An 11,485-nucleotide genomic window follows, 5' to 3' on the forward strand; every position below is an offset into this window, starting at 1 on the left:
AACTGCTGTTCAAGTCTTCTGTCCTTCAAAAAAAATCACGTTGCAGGGCGCCCGGGTGGCTCAGTCGGTTAAGCGTCTGACTCTTCGATTTCAGCTCAGGTCACGATCTCATGGTTGGGAGATCAAGCCCCGCCTTGGGATCCACGTGGGTTGTGGAGCCTACTCGAGATTCTCTCCCCACCTCTTCCCCACGTGGGCACGATATACAGGTATGTATTTTGAAGTCTGGGGTTTTACCCTTCAAGAGGTCACAGGAGTGGGAGGGCCTTGGGGTGTTCACTCTGTTCATTCTGAAGTAGGAGACGCTTCAAGCTGGCGTGAGACACATCCTCGTCTCGCCTCCGCACCTCAACCCGTGGCTGGGTAGAGCTGAAAAGTGCTCTGCACACCCAGGTATAGACGGAGTGAGGGAATACAGAGCCGGGAGGACAGGAAAGGGGAGGGAGGGGGGTTTGGCACAAGAAGGAAGTTGGGTGATGTCGAGCTAGGGAGGCCGTGTGAGAGCCGGTACTATTCTTGTTCTCTGTGTCCCCTTTCCACTACTGTGGTGATCATGGTAGATGGGTCTCCGAGCGATTAGAGCAGAACCCGTTGCTGACATGCCACTGATTTGCAGCATTGGCACAAAATCACCGTTTGCTGAGATCTTGTGGGTGGTTGTTTCCACAGCCTGGCCTGCCCTAGCCTGACTGATAGAGGATTGCTTTCTCTTTCTATAGGCTGCCCAGGGAGTACAAGGGGATTTTTGCCATCCTGCTGTCTTCCTTTTTGCATCTTTAGGCATGTGCCTTCACTAGTCTCTGACATTGACAGCCTGATTATCTTACAGCAAATAAACAAATGTTAATGGGTGGAACTTGATCTTACCATGAAGTTTCCTCCTTCCTCTTGCCTGTTACAAGCAGCAGGAAAGTGGTTTTGATTTCTGATGTACGATAACCAGCGAAGTAAATGAGGGCAAATTTTAATTCAGGCCAATAACAAAAGGTAATTCTGTTTTGAAATAGGGATGGAAGAGTATAGGAATCGTGTGAACTTAGGGCTCCTCACGGGACCCTCAGGGTTCGTGTTGGCAAGCGAAGCAGGGTCTCCCCTGAGAAAATAGGAGCCAGGAGAGTCCCGGTGTCCTGGTTGCTAGAAGATTCTTCTTCCCAGAGACGTCAAAGATCCAGCGTTCAGATGGCCCACTGGAGGACGAGGAGGAATCAATGAGCGGAATGCAGCTTCCCCTCATCTTCAGTCAAGCCCCATAATCAGGGGTGATTGTCGGTCAACAAATTCTTGCCCATTAACGACCGGCAAGTCCACAACTTTCCAAGCTGGCGTTTCCAGTTTCAAGCCCATGGTTCGTTAAATGTTCCAGACCCTCTAGCCTTATCAAAGGAGTGTTTACCAGGGGCCTAGCACTTCCGGTGGAAACCAAAGAGTAAATAAAAGTCCCATTTGTTCCCTACAATTCAACGAATATGTATTGGCCGAACAATCACCGTCCATACACGGAACTACCCAAAACAAAGTGGGGGCCGGTTAAATCGCAGAGATGAGTCAACAGAGGACCCACTGGCCATTTTTTTTTTTTTTTCCAATCAGCGAATGCTCCCAGATCAGCTTTCCCCTTTGCTCCGGAACCACAATGGCAGCCCCACGTCGGAACTTGCAGGATGCTTATGCAGGCGGTGATGTTTCCAATTGGGATCGCAATTCGCACTCTCCCCAGCCTGGCTCTTTCAGGAGCTTGGCCTCTGGACCTCGACTCATTTTTGTGGCTACATCAATATCCTTCGTGCCGGCCCAGCTTGGGTACAATGCATAATGATCTACTATTGTGATTACCATTCATTTTGCAATTTTACTTCAATCAGAGGAGTTAGGCTTAAGGGTGTGGCCCTACCCAGCTCCCCAAGGCTGAGATCTTAATTCCCTGGGCTGGGAGCTCCTGAGGAACACACATGGAACTGATTTCGTGGCCAGATGGCCTAACTGCGGAGAGAATTACACTGAAGAAATGGGCTTTTCTGCCGGCCGTGTTTCTAGACTGCGTCTATGTGGCTAATAGTGTGAATGCCAAAGTGGAGCACTCTCATTTAATCCTCATCTCATTTAATCCTCACGGCAGCCTAGGAGGGAAGTGTTGTTTGTATTCCCATTTTACAAAAGAGGAAACTGAGGCCCAGACTCATGCCCCCCGAACTTGTAAATGGCAGCGTCATGGTTTGCTCTCAATAGGTATGACCCTACGATCCACATTAAATTTTAAGAAAATTGGACTGAAGTCGAGGAAGAGCGGGGCGCATAAAAGGGGGTTTCAGGCTTCCAGGTAACCTGCTGTAGTGTAAGGTAAGCCAGGCAGTTACCCGGAACAAATCTAGGCTCTATGTTCGGAGAGAGAGGTAAAGGGACGTTTAAAACAAAAAATAATGTAGGTGACTTAATACTTATATATTTAGTCATCTCCAAGACTCAGGATAAGAGAGAGAGGGGGGAGAGAGAATCCCAGGCAGGCTTCTTGCTGTCCGTGTGGATGGAGCCCGATGCGGGACTTGAACTCACGAACCATGGGATCATGACCTGAGCCAAAACCAAGAGTCGGACGCTTAACCGACTGAGCCACCCAGGTCCCCCCTGTTTATATAATTTTTAAAAACACATCGGTGGGGCTCCTGGGTGGCTCAGTCGGTTAAGCGTCCGACTTCGGCTCAAGTCTGATCTCGTGGTCCGCGAGTTCGAGCCCCACGTCAGGCTCTGTGCTGACAGCTCAGAGCCTGGAGCCTGTTTCAGATTCTGTGTCTCCCTCTCTCTCTGACCCTCCCCTGTTCATGCTGTCTCTCCCTGTCTCAAAAATAAAATAAACATTAAAAAAATTTTTTTTTAAATAAAAAAAAATAAAAAAAATTAAAACACATCGGAATTAGAAAGAGACCAACGTGGGGACAGCTGGGTGGCTCAGTCGGTTAACTGCCCAGCTCTTGATTTCGACTTAGGTCATGATCTCACGGTTTCGTGAGTTCGAGCCCTGCGTCAGGCTCTGTGCTGACAGCTTGGAGCCTGGAGCCTGGAGCCTGCTTCGGATTCTGTGTCTCTCTCTGTCTCTGCCCCTCCCCTGCTCGCACTCTGTCTTTTTCTCAAAAGTAAATAAAGCTTAAAAAAAAAAAAAATAAATAAATAAATAAATGCGATGTCAGAATAGGGAAAAGTAATGGAGACAAGAAGTGAAGGAGTGTTTGCTTGCGATTGGGGTCGGGGCGGGGGATACTGGGGTGGGGCAAGGGATGTTCGGGAGTGTTTAATGATGAGCGTGAGGTTTCTTTTTGGTTGGGAGTGTTTAATGATGAGCATGAAAATGCTCTAAACTGAGCTCCATGATAATTGCACAACTCTGAAAATGTTAAAGACCCCCAAATTATACACTTTAATGTGAAATGTATCTCAATAAAGCTGTTTTTTTTAAATTTTGTGCAGTGTGGGTCATTGATTGTTACAGACTATAGCATTATAAAGGAACATGCTTATTATAAAATATTTAGATAATCTAGAACAGCATACTTAAGAAAGTAAGAATCACCAGAGATCTAAAAACGTGTAATAAAACGACACCTGCTCACAGCAGAAATTTGGAAAATACAGAAGGATGCACAAGGACCATTCAGATATCTTTGCACCTGAAACTCAGTCCCCACCAGTGATAATAAGTTTCATCAGCTTCATATAGAGGCCTCTAAGACTTTTCAATGCACATACAAGAATGCCAAGCATATATATATATATATATATATATATATATATATATACACATATATATATGCATACATAGAATTGTGTGTGTGTCCTTTTTAAAAATAATTCCAGGGGCATCTGGGTGTCTCAGTTGGTTAAGCATCTGACTCTTGATTTCAACTCAGGTCGTGATCTCACGGTCCTTGAGTTTGAGCCCTGCATTAGGGTCCCTGCTGACAGTACGGAGCCTGCTTGGGATTCTGTTTCCCTCTCTCTCTCTCTCTCTCTCTCTCTGCCCCTCCCCAGCTAGCGCGCTCTCTCTCTCCAAATAAATAAATAAACATTAAAATAAATAAATCCAAAATATACACTATTGTGACTCTTGACTTTTAAAAGAGAATTATTGATCGATCTTATGGACTTTCCTACATCAACACCTGTACATCTAGTCTATCATTTTCATAGCTGCCTTATATTCCAGAATGTATTGGCTCTTTTTTTTTTCCTCCAGTTTCTCCCATGTTTTTCCTTTGCCTGTTTTTCTGATGCCTCCAGCATTGAGTGTAGTCATGGGGTAACTTCTTCGGAGGGGGATCTCCAGGTCAGGTGTCAAGAAGGATGTGATGCCTGGTAATCCACCCCCTCCCCTAACTTTTGTCTTGTCTTGATTTAAATAGCTAAATCTTCCCCGTGCTACAAAACTCAAAAGCCCAATGGAGCACAGCTCCTCTTCTGTGTTTTTTTTTTCTTATACATATTTATATGTTTTTGAGAGAAAAACGTGTGAGCACGGGAAGGGGCAGAGAGAGAGTGGGATAGAGGATCCGAAGCTGGCTCCTTGCTGACAGCACAGAGCCCGATGCGGGGTTTGAATTCACGAACTGTGAGATCATGACCTGAGCTGAAGTGAGATGCTCAACTGACTGAGCCACCCAAGTGCTCCAACTCCAAACGATATCTGCACCCCCACGCTCACTGCTGCATTATTTACAAGAGGCAAGACATGGAAATAACCAAAGTGTGCACTGATGGAGGAATGAATAAAGATGTGGGCTATATACACGGGGGAATATTACTCACCCATAAAAAAGAATGAACTCTTGCCATTTAGGACAGCATGGATGGGCCTTGAAGGCATTATCGTAGGTGAAAAAAGTCAGACAGATAAAGATAAATACCGTATAATCTCACTTACCCATGAACTCTGAGAACAAAACAAAACAAAAACAAAACCCAAGCTCAGATACATAAAACAGATTGGCGGTTGCCAGGGGCAGGGGGTGGGGGTGGCAGGGTGGGCAAAATGGGTGAAGACAGTCAACAGGTGCAAACTTCCAGCTCTGAAATAAATAAGTCACGGGGGTGTCACGTACAGCATGGTGACTATAATTAATAACACTGTATTGCATATTTGAAAGTTGTCGAGAGAGCAGATCTTGGAAACTTTCATCACGCAAAGGTCGTCACAGCATATACAAATATCGAATCATTATGTTGTACACCCCAAATCATATAAGGTCGTATCTCGATTACAACAAAACCTTGGATTGCGAGTAACTTGCTCTTGAGTGTTTTGCAAGAAGAGCAAACATTTCTAATCAACTTTAACCTGGTAGATGAGCGGTATCTCGCTGCACGAGTAGTACAAAACGCCGGACGTCGGATGATCACAAGTGAGTCAATGGTTCTCGAAATTCGCTTTGATAGGCGTGTGCTTTGGATTGCAAGCATGTTTCCGGGATGAATTATGCTTGCAACCCAAGGTTTTACTGTGTATTTCATTAAAAGGACATCTGCTCGTGTATGTGTGTGCATATGTGTGTGTTGAGTTATAAGTGGTGGGGAGAAAACTTCTTAAATATACTCACTGCTGAGCTCTGAATTTAAGAAGGAAAGGGCATTAAACTGATAAAAAGGGATGCTTCGTATAATACTGACTATTCTCAGTGGCATTTTCTCCAAAATTATCTGAAACTTATATTCTTGTATAAAGCACAAGACTGGTTAAAAATTATAGGATGTTATAAGATGCCTTATCTGTCGCATGTGTTTTATTTACTTCTCCTAAAATAAATCATACAATGTTATTTAGACAAAAAAAGAGAACATTTCCACTTAGTAAACATCAAATAGCTTTTATTTTTATTTTTTATTTTTTTTAATTTATTTTTCATGTTTTATCTATTTTTGAGAGAGAGAGACTACAAGCGGGGGAAGGGCGGGGGGGCGTGGACAGAGGACCCAAAGCAGGCCCTGTGCTGACCTCAGTGAGCCCGATGTGGGGCTCGAACCCGCAAATCCTGAGATCAGCCTGAGCCGAAATCAGACGCTTAACTGAGCCACCGAGGCGCTTCTCAAATAGCTTTTAAATGTGAGATAATAAAATGGCTCCCTTGCCCCAGGACTCGGTAGTGAGGCAAAGAGTATTTTGCAACTCGATGAAGAATTCTGTAATTGGGGTGGCAATACTGGGTAGGAAAGATTTAACTGTACACGCACAGACACACGCACACCCTCATGCACGTGCATACACACACACACACACCCACGTGCACATATGCAGACAGCATGGTTGCTCAGATTTTGAGTCCAACAGGTTGGGTGTGACCCTAGACTCCACCATTGACAAACTGTGTGCCTGAGTTACAAAATCTCTCCGGACTCCAGCTTCCCAGGCTGTAAACTCAGGATCATATTGCCCACCTTACAGTTCCATGGGCAGCAAGGCCAAACCAGGGTGAGACCAGGGAGATGTTCATCTTGGGAGCAAAGTTTCGGGGGGCACCGAAACCCTCAGCAATCGAGATAAACAATATTTTAAGGCAGTATTTCAAAAATCGAAGTCACAAACTCGGGCGTGAGGGGCGGCCACCGGTTTTTGTAAATACGGTTTCATTGGAATGCGAGATGGCTTATGGAGAGCCTTGTGCCACGTTCAGAAATGGGTGTCTTTCGGGTGAATCCTGGAGCTTGGGTGTTTGGTGAATCCTTGGATCACAGAATACTTAATTTAAAACGTTCTCTGGTGTCTTTCATATTCATCCCCCCCCCCCTTTGCTCACAACAGAAACGGGGCTCCCTCCTCCAGTCATTTATCAGAGTGGCAGATTAAAATTATGTAACAGGAAGTTTTCTGTTCATATTGTAATATAACCGAATCACTAGGTCTCTATTGATAATTCATTACGTGTTGCCGCCGTCTTGCTGCAGCTCTGAAATGCTTTTTGCCCTAATGATTTTAAACCTACTTCTGTGATGGCTTCCCAATGGTGTCACCCCCCCCCCCCCCCCCCCCCGTGTACAATAATATTATTCTGCAATCCGTCTTGGGAGAATGCTTAAAAGCTTTCTCTCATTTTCCCCATTTAACTCATGTATTATCTGAGTTTTTACATTAAATGGCCATTCTTAATATCCCATGACACGTCACCTCTCTTCTGGAGAGGACACTGACACAGTACTTACCCGATTCCAGAATCTATACTAATCAAATCACGCTTTCCCACTTCGGCCGACAGCAGTTTGTTCGGAGCGCAGCAGCATTTAATCTGGAGAAGGAACTTATGAAAGAGAACAAAAACAATTTAAGCTGGAGTTGGTTAAATGGAACCGCCATTGATGCAATTTGTTTTATAAAAAGGAATTAGCAGATATTGAAGTCGGGTTGCGGGATGAAGGTCGAAAATGCCCCGCTTTTATTGTCCAAGGACAACCAACAACAATGCTTTTTTAAAAGCCTAATCGGGGCAAATTGTAGATACACATTTGAGTTTCTCTGTGAAAGGAGCAGGAAGGCTACGGCTAAGGCTTTAAATCTACACTATGGTCTAGTAATTTAAAAACACTGAAAATCATCCTTGAAATCTTGACACTTCACACAGGACCTGCCCCGCTGTGCTTAATCTGTGCTTCCCAGCACTGCCCTGAGCAAGAAGCTAGAAAGCCTACTTTCAGCACCTATTTTAAGGAAGAAAGAACGTCTGATCGTCTGCTCACCTTCCCTGTAGAATTCAAACACAAAACGGAAAAAGTTGCAGCCCAAATTCCTTTAAGGTCTAAAGGGACAGGACTGACTGTTGCCTTGAGACCCTCGGGCTGGGGATATTTTGACTTTCAGAGTCAGAGACCTCCAAACCTGCAGGCTGATTTCTTTCTTGTGCATAAAGAAAGTTCCATCTCGCTAATGGATTGGGGGCAGGACTTGGGATGCGTTTGGAGGCCAGTAATGGAGAAGATGTTCATTTCAGTCTGAGTGGCTGGGGGTTGACAGGACAAGAGTGGGAGGGAGGACGATGAATCATGCATCCTTCTGATGTGGGCACCGACCCCGAGGGGAACGGATGAACTTGACTGACCCACCCGGAATCTGGGTGCTGGCCACCCAAAGAATAAGAAGTGGGGTTTCCCCAAGCGTTGCAGCCAGATTGATGGAGGTCTGAATTCTGCCTCGGCCACGTAATAGCTGTGTGACTTTGGGCAGGTCGCCTTACCTTCCTGAACGTCACTTCCCTTACCTGAGTAACGTGGATGTCAATATCTACCTTGTAGGTTGCAGTGAAGTTAACACGTGTAAGTAAAGAACTTTGCACAGCGTCTTACACATAGTAGGTGCCCAACAAAGCGGTAGTTCCGTACCGTTCTACGTGGCGAGTGTAGTCTAGATGTCCTCGCGTGTCCGATGGTGACCTGATGAATTGCAATGGCTGAAATTTCAAACAGCTAATTGGATTGTAAATTGACTTGTTTATTCCACTTAGAAACAACAGACAAATACGTTGTGAAATTAAAATTATGGGAGGATTTCATATAATGGAATTTGTTTTGCACTTTAAAAATTAATCCTCAAAAACTCCGTTTTGCCATTTTCGGTTGCCAGGGTGTCATTGGCAAGGACCTCCATAGAGAGAGAGAGAGACGCCTGGCCATCTCCTGTATCCAAAGGTATTTATTTTATTTTATGCTTGCATTCTGGCTCACGGAACCTCCGCGCTGGCGTCATGTTGGATGATAAACCCATTTGTTTGGGCAACTTCAGGAGGGAAATTTGCCCAGAAAACTGGCTGGAGCTGGCTTTGGAAAAAGCCAAATTAGGTCTCCAGCAGACTGGGGTCCCTTCCAAATGAGTTCCCAGTGGGCAGGGGATGTTCAGTTCTGTACAGTGTGCAGCCCACGCCGAGAGCCCCCAGACCGTGTGAAACAAAGAAGACCCAGCCATTGGCAGCTGCGGGGATTGGCAGATATCAGATTGCGTTCCTTTGTCTGCCGCCCAGCTTATTTTCACACCCGGGTCCAACCTTTGTGGAGGAACGAGCTTAAATGCTGACAAATTTCCCCCTCCATAAGAAATCGCTCCCGCAATTTGTCTTTTTAGCCGAGCTTCTGTGGGCCTGTGTAGCATAAAAAAAAAAAAAAATGTTGTCCTTGTCACCTGCCATTTTTCCAGCCAGCCTGACACCCCCAGGCTTCCCAACAGCTCCCTCCAGCAGGAGCTGCCTCCCAGCTCTTAGCACCACCAAATAATTGAGGTTGTCACATCTCTTGTTCATTGTTTTCTCCAGCCCTGGAAAAATGCAAATATTTCATTGTAGTCATTAATTTTCCCATCCTTTTCTTCAAGCGTCTCGTCCGTGTGATCTGATGAAAAGGGCTGAAGGCATGATTGCAAACGCAGTGGCATCAGGCTCCTGCCCAGGGTGGGGAGAATCTCATCAGATCAAGTCTCAGGGAGGTCATCAATCACGCCCGCTGACAACCATTTTGCCTTCGTTTGTTACAGATGTGAACATGCTTAATTATTTGTAGTGTAATTAGTTCATGAAATGTCAGGAAATGTCAAACTGTGTTCACAGCACAGATTTTTTTTTTTTTTTTTTTTCCCACCGCAAAGAGCGGCGAGAGCAAGTGTCAGTAGGAAATGAGAACGGCTGATGAGAAGGGCCGTGTCTGCAGGCAAATGAGGGAACGGCTTGGGGGACAGAGGAGGGTCAAAAATATGAAGATTAGGCATTTTGGAGAAGTCGACTTAAGAAAAAAAAATCCAGGTATTACGCATCAGACAAGTAGGGTATGACAAGGCAGATATCCTGCCAAGTTCCTATCAGGGGAGTTTGGGCTGGCGATTCCGTTCGCCTTGAGTTTAAAAGCAGTGGATTTTGATGTAAAAGGATGTCAAGTTAAAAAAAAAAAAAACCCGCACTTGGGGAGGCAGGTTCTTACTTCTATTCCTCGTGCTAGAAATATTTTCTTTTTCAAACTCTTTATTTTTAGGTGGATGAAAGGTCAAGGGATGAGGTCATCTTTGGATTAAGGACAAATTTTCTGCCACGGAGAAGGTAGATGCCCGTCTTCTGCGGCCTTAATGGAGGAAGCCCTCCACGAGCTTGGGTGTTTATTTTCTCCTCATCTGATGCTCGAGGCTGGTGAGTTTGTCCCATAGTAGCGGGGTGAAAAGAGAGAGATGCTCTCGAGAGATTGGTGTTTGAGTCTAATGAGGTTGGATTTCTTTGCAAAGGCTCCAAAGGAAAAGCAAGCAAGCCCAAGATGTATTTAAATGGGACTGCGGCTCTAAATTGAGAAGAGCGACGCGGTTTTTTGTTTTGTTTTGTTTTCCTGGTGCCTGATTCTCTCGGGGGTTCTCTTGCAAAATCGGGGGTGGGGGGTGGTGTGGGTAGCTGGACAACGCTAAAGCCAGAGCTGGCGGGGCACAGAACATGGGTCTGTTATTTCCAGGACGGTGGCTGGAATCTACCACAAACTCGGGGTGCCGTGAACGTGTCCTTCGCAGAAGCAACGTTCAGCGGGCTTGGCTGGTGAAGCAACCTGTTTGCTGCGATCCGGCAGGCCTGTGCCACTCCGAAAAAAGTCCTTGCAAGCGGCCGAAGGACAGTGAGTCGAATGACTTCCTTCGAATGCCCTTTGATTGACAATCCAGTTGGTGGATGGCCCTCTCTGGTCGGTGAGGCACAACAGTCCTGTTGGGCAGAAGGGCAGAAGTGGCAGATAGGGCTACGTTGGCGAGTGACGACAGATCCTTTGTCCTCTGCTGGTCCCTGGGCAGTTGTAATGCCCGCACCCGGGGGGGGGGGGGCACTCGGTGAGTGTAAACTTTCACAAGAAACTGGCCTTCTTAAATCGATGAGCCGTGTCTTTGGTTTCTCTCTGGTTTATTTATCCTCCACGCGCGCCCCCAACTCTGTGACAGTTTCATCTGCTGGGAGAAAAGTTCCCAGCAGCTCGCATGCCTAACCTGAGCCGTGAACTTCGAGACTCTTGCTAACAGTGTGTTGATTGCTGCGTTCGAGGTAGCTGCCTTTTTACGTTCTCTCCCGCAACCCACCACGGGGCCTGGCCCCCCGCTGCCCGCACCCCCCTTTCTCTCTGCGCGTGAAATTTTCCTGGTACAGATTTTCCTAAAGCGAGTTTGGGGCGGGAGGCAGGCATTCTCCAGATGAGGTCAGGAGATCCCACCAAGAGATAGAAACTCTCAGCCAAGGGGTGGTGGTTTTTTTTTTTTTTTTTTTGGAAGCGCCGTTTGGAGAAAGCGCACATTCACCTGCGCCCACGCGCGCCCACGCACGAAGGCAGATACACTCCGGGGATGGCACCCTGCCCGCTCTGCCAACTCGGAAGCAGGATTGCATTTGAAGCTGTCCATTTGGAAGCACTTGTTTTGTTCTTAATTTATGTTATTAATTTTTTTAATATGAAATTTATCGTCACATGGGTTTCCATACAACACCCAGTGCCCATCTCAACAGGTGCCCCCCTCAAG

General features: G+C 46.1%; 1 long non-coding RNA gene across 1 annotated transcript in view; it reads left to right on the forward strand.

Annotated features, from left to right (window-relative positions):
* The first annotated feature begins 2,644 nt into the window (after nucleotides 1-2,644).
* The window catches only part of LOC128313217 (uncharacterized), a 127,795-nt gene continuing 118,954 nt past the window's right edge, over nucleotides 2,645-11,485 (forward strand). Inside the window, exon 1 of the long non-coding RNA XR_008293589.1 lies at nucleotides 2,645-2,700. This is a non-coding gene — a long non-coding RNA (uncharacterized LOC128313217). The remainder of the gene's footprint in view (nucleotides 2,701-11,485) is intronic.

This window comes from Acinonyx jubatus, chromosome E2, assembly GCF_027475565.1.
Source record: "Acinonyx jubatus isolate Ajub_Pintada_27869175 chromosome E2, VMU_Ajub_asm_v1.0, whole genome shotgun sequence".
In the NCBI taxonomy this organism is placed as follows: Eukaryota; Metazoa; Chordata; class Mammalia; order Carnivora; family Felidae; genus Acinonyx; species Acinonyx jubatus.